We start from the raw sequence: 5133 nt of genomic DNA, 5'->3' as shown, positions 1-5133 counted from the left end.
CACAGATGTCTTTCTCTGTAGCTCATTGGCAGAAAAAGACAGTGCTTTGGCTCAACCTCTTAACTATAGTACTTCTTCATGACTATGATCATGCAGGCAACCTTCCCAGGTTCAAACTTCTAAGCATGAAATATGTTCAGTGTTCAAGTGCATTAAACTGGCTGCCCAAACATGGCTGTTTATGAATTTTACCATTTGTTTAATTGACGCCAACGGCCATGCCACGTTGAGTACACCGCTTTCCGTCCGATCAGCGAAGTTAAGCAACGTTGGGTCTGGTTAGTACTTGGATGGGTGACCGCCTGGGAACACCAGATGCTGTTGGCATCCCTACGTGTCAAGTGGGGTTGGTGGAGGATTAGTGCCCCTCCCTGTAAAACAATTAACTCTAAGCCCTTGACCACCCCGTTTGGGATACATGGCGTCTGGCAATGGATGGATGGATGGATATATATATATATATATATATATATATATATATATATATATATATGTACACGAGGTGCTACCCAAAAGTTCCAGTAATTTGAATATTGTAGGATAATAAGTTACCTTACCTCCTAGTTCTCACTGTCGCCTTCGAAGTAGTGCCTTAGGGCATGTATACAGTGGTCTCAGAGTTTTTTCCACGAGTCCATGCATCCCTGGAAGGCTTCAGGCGTGATGGTCTTGAGCACCTTCTGCGATTCTGCCTGGATCTCCTCAATCGAGTCAAATCGACGACCTTTCAGTCGTAATTTCAGCTTGGGAAACAGTAAAAAGTCGCAGGGGGCAAGGTCAGGTGAATAGGGTGGGTGGGGAATGACTACGGTGTTAGTGGAAGCCAGGAACTGCCGGACAACAATTGATGTGTGGGTGGGGGCGTTGTCATGATGCAGGACCCAGTCCTTGTTCTTCCACTGTTCTGAACAATCCCTTGGATATCGAAGAAAACGATCAACATCGACATGACATTCCTGCGCCATTGATCCACCATTGTGAAACCGCCAAACCACCTACACACCACGTTACTATAGTAAGCGTAGCTCAACAATACGTCCGCTCACTGACATGGCCGGGGCCACTCTGCATCACAAGGGGTGCTGCTGACTGCTAGCGGCAAAAGACAAAACTGAAAACGGTTGGCTCCCTCTGTTCGTATTACTGGAACTTTTGGGTTGCACAACATATATATACATATATATATATATATATATATATATATATATATATATATAATGTGTATGTATGTATATATCCATCAATCCATCATCCAATCCTATGTCGCCCCATGAGGAGCGTAGGAACCGGGGCTAGGCAAGTTGGTCCTGACATTTAAGATGAGAGTGACCAGCCTCACTCATCCCTGAGTGACATTACGTGAGCAATAAACCCCAACCATCCCTTGGATATAAACCTTCACCGGCTCAATCAGACTGGAGTGCCATAATTACCCACTAAACCACCAGGCGCCAAAATTTGGTTATATGGTTACCACCCAGCATAGTGAATGGTTTCCTGGTGTACAGGAAACAATTTTTTTGTCAATCAGTGTGGAGTCACCCACAGGCAGAAAGAAAATGAAAGAATGAAGGAAAGAAAGAAAGAAGGGGATGGAAGGAAAGAAGGATGGAGGAGATGAAATGGCAGACACCCGAGAGCAGCACTACGGGTGACAGTGGTAGGGTGTGTGTCTCGCACGCTGGTGGACGCAGGTTTGCTTTCCACCAGAGTTGTAAAAACTTCGGGAAGCATTCGCCGGGCCGCTTACTGCTTTTGAGGACATAAAGTGTGCTGTGGTTGAACTAGTGTCGCATAATAGTATGCTTCCACCCAGTCGGCTTAACCCGCCCCGTCCCGACGACGTATGGGTACGTTGCAACGATTTGCATTTGCCAGTCCCGGCGACGTACCAGTACGTCGTGCAATTGCAATGTGCATAATTTCGACAATTTTCAAATTTTGCGCTTGATTTGCATTTCATACCCTCGCCTGACCTTCCCCTACCTGCCACCAGGCGGGGACACTCGGTGACCCCGCGCGACCCGCGCTAGCCCGCCACTCGTCCACTCACCTGGTAGCCACGGTCCTGCTCAGACATGGCTAAGAGAGGTCTTTCAGAGAGCGAAATTCAAGTCGCCCTGGACACCTTTACCGGCGACAGTGATTCCCCACTGGATGACGAGGAGATGGACAAGGATTATGTGCAGCCAGAGGAGGAAGAAACCACCAGCAGTGACGAGGAAGTTCCGTCACCCAGGAAGCGGCAGTACGTGACTTACCGTGCTGCTAGAGAGGGGCAGGAGGCAAAGAAGGCACGTGGTATATCATATCCCTATCCCCAGCGTGCCTTGGAAGCAGAATTCGAGGTCGAGGACGAGGACGAGGACGAGGACGAGGACGGAGCCGTGGGATGTGCTGCCACGTGGTATGGACGGGAGGTGATTACACATCGTGGCCCAGAGCGCACACCACGTCGTATGAGCAGGTATGGGCCTAGCATTCTGTTTGGGGAGCTAGGAAGTGAAGTGGAGGGAGTAGGGAGTGAAATGGAAAGTCCTGGGATTAGGGAAAGTGAGAGTGACGTGGATGAGTCATTGCTCTCCCTACGCAGTGTGAGGCGGCAGAGTGGATCACGTGGGCCAGTGCGGGTGCGTTCATTATCACGTGGGGTTGTGAGGGAGGGGGAAGGTGGGGAGGAACCACTCCAAAGCACGTCTTATGCTCCCCAATATCCCCTAACATGTGGTCGAGCAAGGTTGTGTGAGAAAGCACGTGGTGTGGTAATGGAGGGGGAAGGTGGGGAGGAACCATTTCCCAGCACGTCTTCTGCTCCCCAATATTCAACAATTTCATCCCCACAGCCCCCTAATGTTCCTCAAGGCCGTAAGGGTAAGGGAAAGGGAAAGGGTAAAGGCAGAGGGAAGAGGAGTGACAGTGGGGAAGCCCTCCGTACTCCTTCTCCCCAACCTCCCCAACCAGGATCTCCTCCCCACCCAGACGAAGGCGGTGATGGGGACGAGGGATTTGTGTCGTGGGATTGGGAGGATGGGAGTGATTTTTCTCCCCTCATTCACCCCTTCACTGAGCAAGGGCGATCTGGCTGCATTGCACCAGGTATGCACTGTAATTCAAGCAGGTTGGATTTTTTCCACCTGTTTTTCAGTGAGGCCTTCGTAGATCAGATCGTTTTTCAGACAAACCTGTTTGCAAGCGCCCAGCGCCTAGAAAGTGAAAGATTGGGAACAAGGAGTAGGCATTCTATGATTTATGATTACCCTGTCTCCATTCCAGAAATGTTCTTATTTTTTGCCCTTGTCCTTTTGATGGGTATAATAAGAAAAAATAGAATTCCTGCTTACTGGACTAGGGACCCTGTTATGTTTACCCCCATATTTGGTCAAGTGATGAGCCATAATCGGTTTCAACAAATTCTAAGTCGCCTCCATTTTTATGATGCTAATGACCCTGCAAATACAAACAACACGGACAAAATAAGGCGAATTAGGCTGGTCTTTGATCACCTCAGGCAAACCTTTCGATCCTCATTCTATCCCTATAGAGATCTCGTCATAGACGAGAGTCTCGTGTTGTGGAGAGGCAATATTTCATTCAGACAGTATATACCCAGCAAAAGGCACCGTTCTGGGTTCAAGATCTTTGTTATGTGTGACTGTAGGACTGGATACGTGCAAGACATAGTCTTGTACACCGGTGCACAGACAGACATAATAGAAGATCGAAGTATAGGACTTTCGGGAGCAGTGGTAAAGACGATGATACAAGACTACCTTCATCGTGGTCACGTTCTCTACCTCGACAACTGGTACACTAGCCCTCTTCTCGCTCGTTATCTTCACACACATGAAACGGGAGTCTGTGGAACCGTAAAGGTGAATCGGCGTCACATGGTCAAGGTAGGGTGGACACTTGCAAGGAGTGAGGTTGTCTTCTTCAAAGCCAACAACATCCTTGTAACAATGTGGAACCACAACAGAGAAGTAAGCCTCTTGTCCACGGTTCACCGCCCCTTGATGCACCATACTGATTCTGTTGATTACCATAGCGAGAGCAGGCGTCGTGTTTGGAAACCTGAGTGTGTAATGGATTACAATATAAACATGCGCCTCGTGGACCAGTCTGACTCCATGATATCGACGGTAGAGTGTGCCAGGACCACGATGAAGTGGTATAAAAAACTGTTCTTTCACTTGCTAGATATCACTGCTCTGAATTGCCACCACCTTCACGCCATGACCACAGGAGTTCAGGAAACATTTAAAGGGTTTGTGAGGGAGCTCACACGAGAAATCTTTGCTAAGTATGCTGTTGAAAGGCCCCAACAGCGCCCCTGCACTGCCCCTATTACCCAGACTCCCCAGAGAATATCCGGCCGCCATTTCCCCACTCCTATCCCTCCCCAGCCCAACAGACCTGGGAATTACTGCACAGGTGTCACGTGTGCAGTAATTCCCAGGTGAGACTCACGACACAGAGGAAGGACACCCGCTATGAGTGCGTGCAGTGTGACGTGGGTCTGTGTATTCACCCATGTTTTAGTGAATATCACACGTTGCTGCAATTTTAGCATGGTGTGAATGCGAAAGGACGCTGAAATTATGAGGTAAATGCGACAGACAGACGCTCTGTGAAAATATCAGTCATGTGGATCGCCAAATATTAGTATAAAGTGCCTACGGGTAGAACATAAGTGAAAACATTGGGTGTAAGTATATAAATCTGCCCTAAGTTGAAACTTACATAGAGAGGGTTGTTTGATGCGATATTCTGTCGCTCAGTGCAATAAATACGACCCCTTATTATATATTTATTATTATGTGACATTCTTACGGGTATAAGTTCAAATTATTGTATATGATGATGTATATTCTAAGTCAAATATTCATAGCGTGTCTATAAAGATAAGATTTCCTGACGCTTAGTCGAATGAAGAAGGCACGTATTAGTCAAAATAAAAGTCAGCAAGTGATGAAGTGAATAATTAGTATATAAGTGTGTGAGTGAATTAGTATATAAGTGTGTGAGTATTATGTATGATGAAACATTCCTTGCGAGGGTATTTTCAGGCGATATTCTCACGCTCACTTGAATAAATAATGGCAGTAAGTATGTACAGTGCATTCTAGGGGTGTA

The 5133-nt window shown here is 47.3% G+C and overlaps 1 non-coding gene across 1 annotated transcript; it reads left to right on the top strand.

The window, feature by feature from the left end:
* Window positions 1–208: 208 nt before the first annotated feature.
* Window positions 209–327, top strand: LOC145406263 (5S ribosomal RNA). Its single transcript, XR_013898521.1, has one exon. It is a non-coding gene; the product is annotated as a 5S ribosomal RNA (ribosomal RNA).
* The last annotated feature ends 4806 nt before the right edge of the window (window positions 328–5133 follow it).

The sequence above is a fragment of the Coenobita brevimanus genome, chromosome 69 (assembly GCF_032717465.1).
Source record: "Coenobita brevimanus isolate Jiangsu-jjx chromosome 69, ASM3271746v2, whole genome shotgun sequence".
NCBI classification, from domain to species: Eukaryota; Metazoa; Arthropoda; class Malacostraca; order Decapoda; family Coenobitidae; genus Coenobita; species Coenobita brevimanus.
Note: the sequence above shows the minus strand (reverse complement) of the source record. Positions and strands in the feature narration are given on the sequence as shown.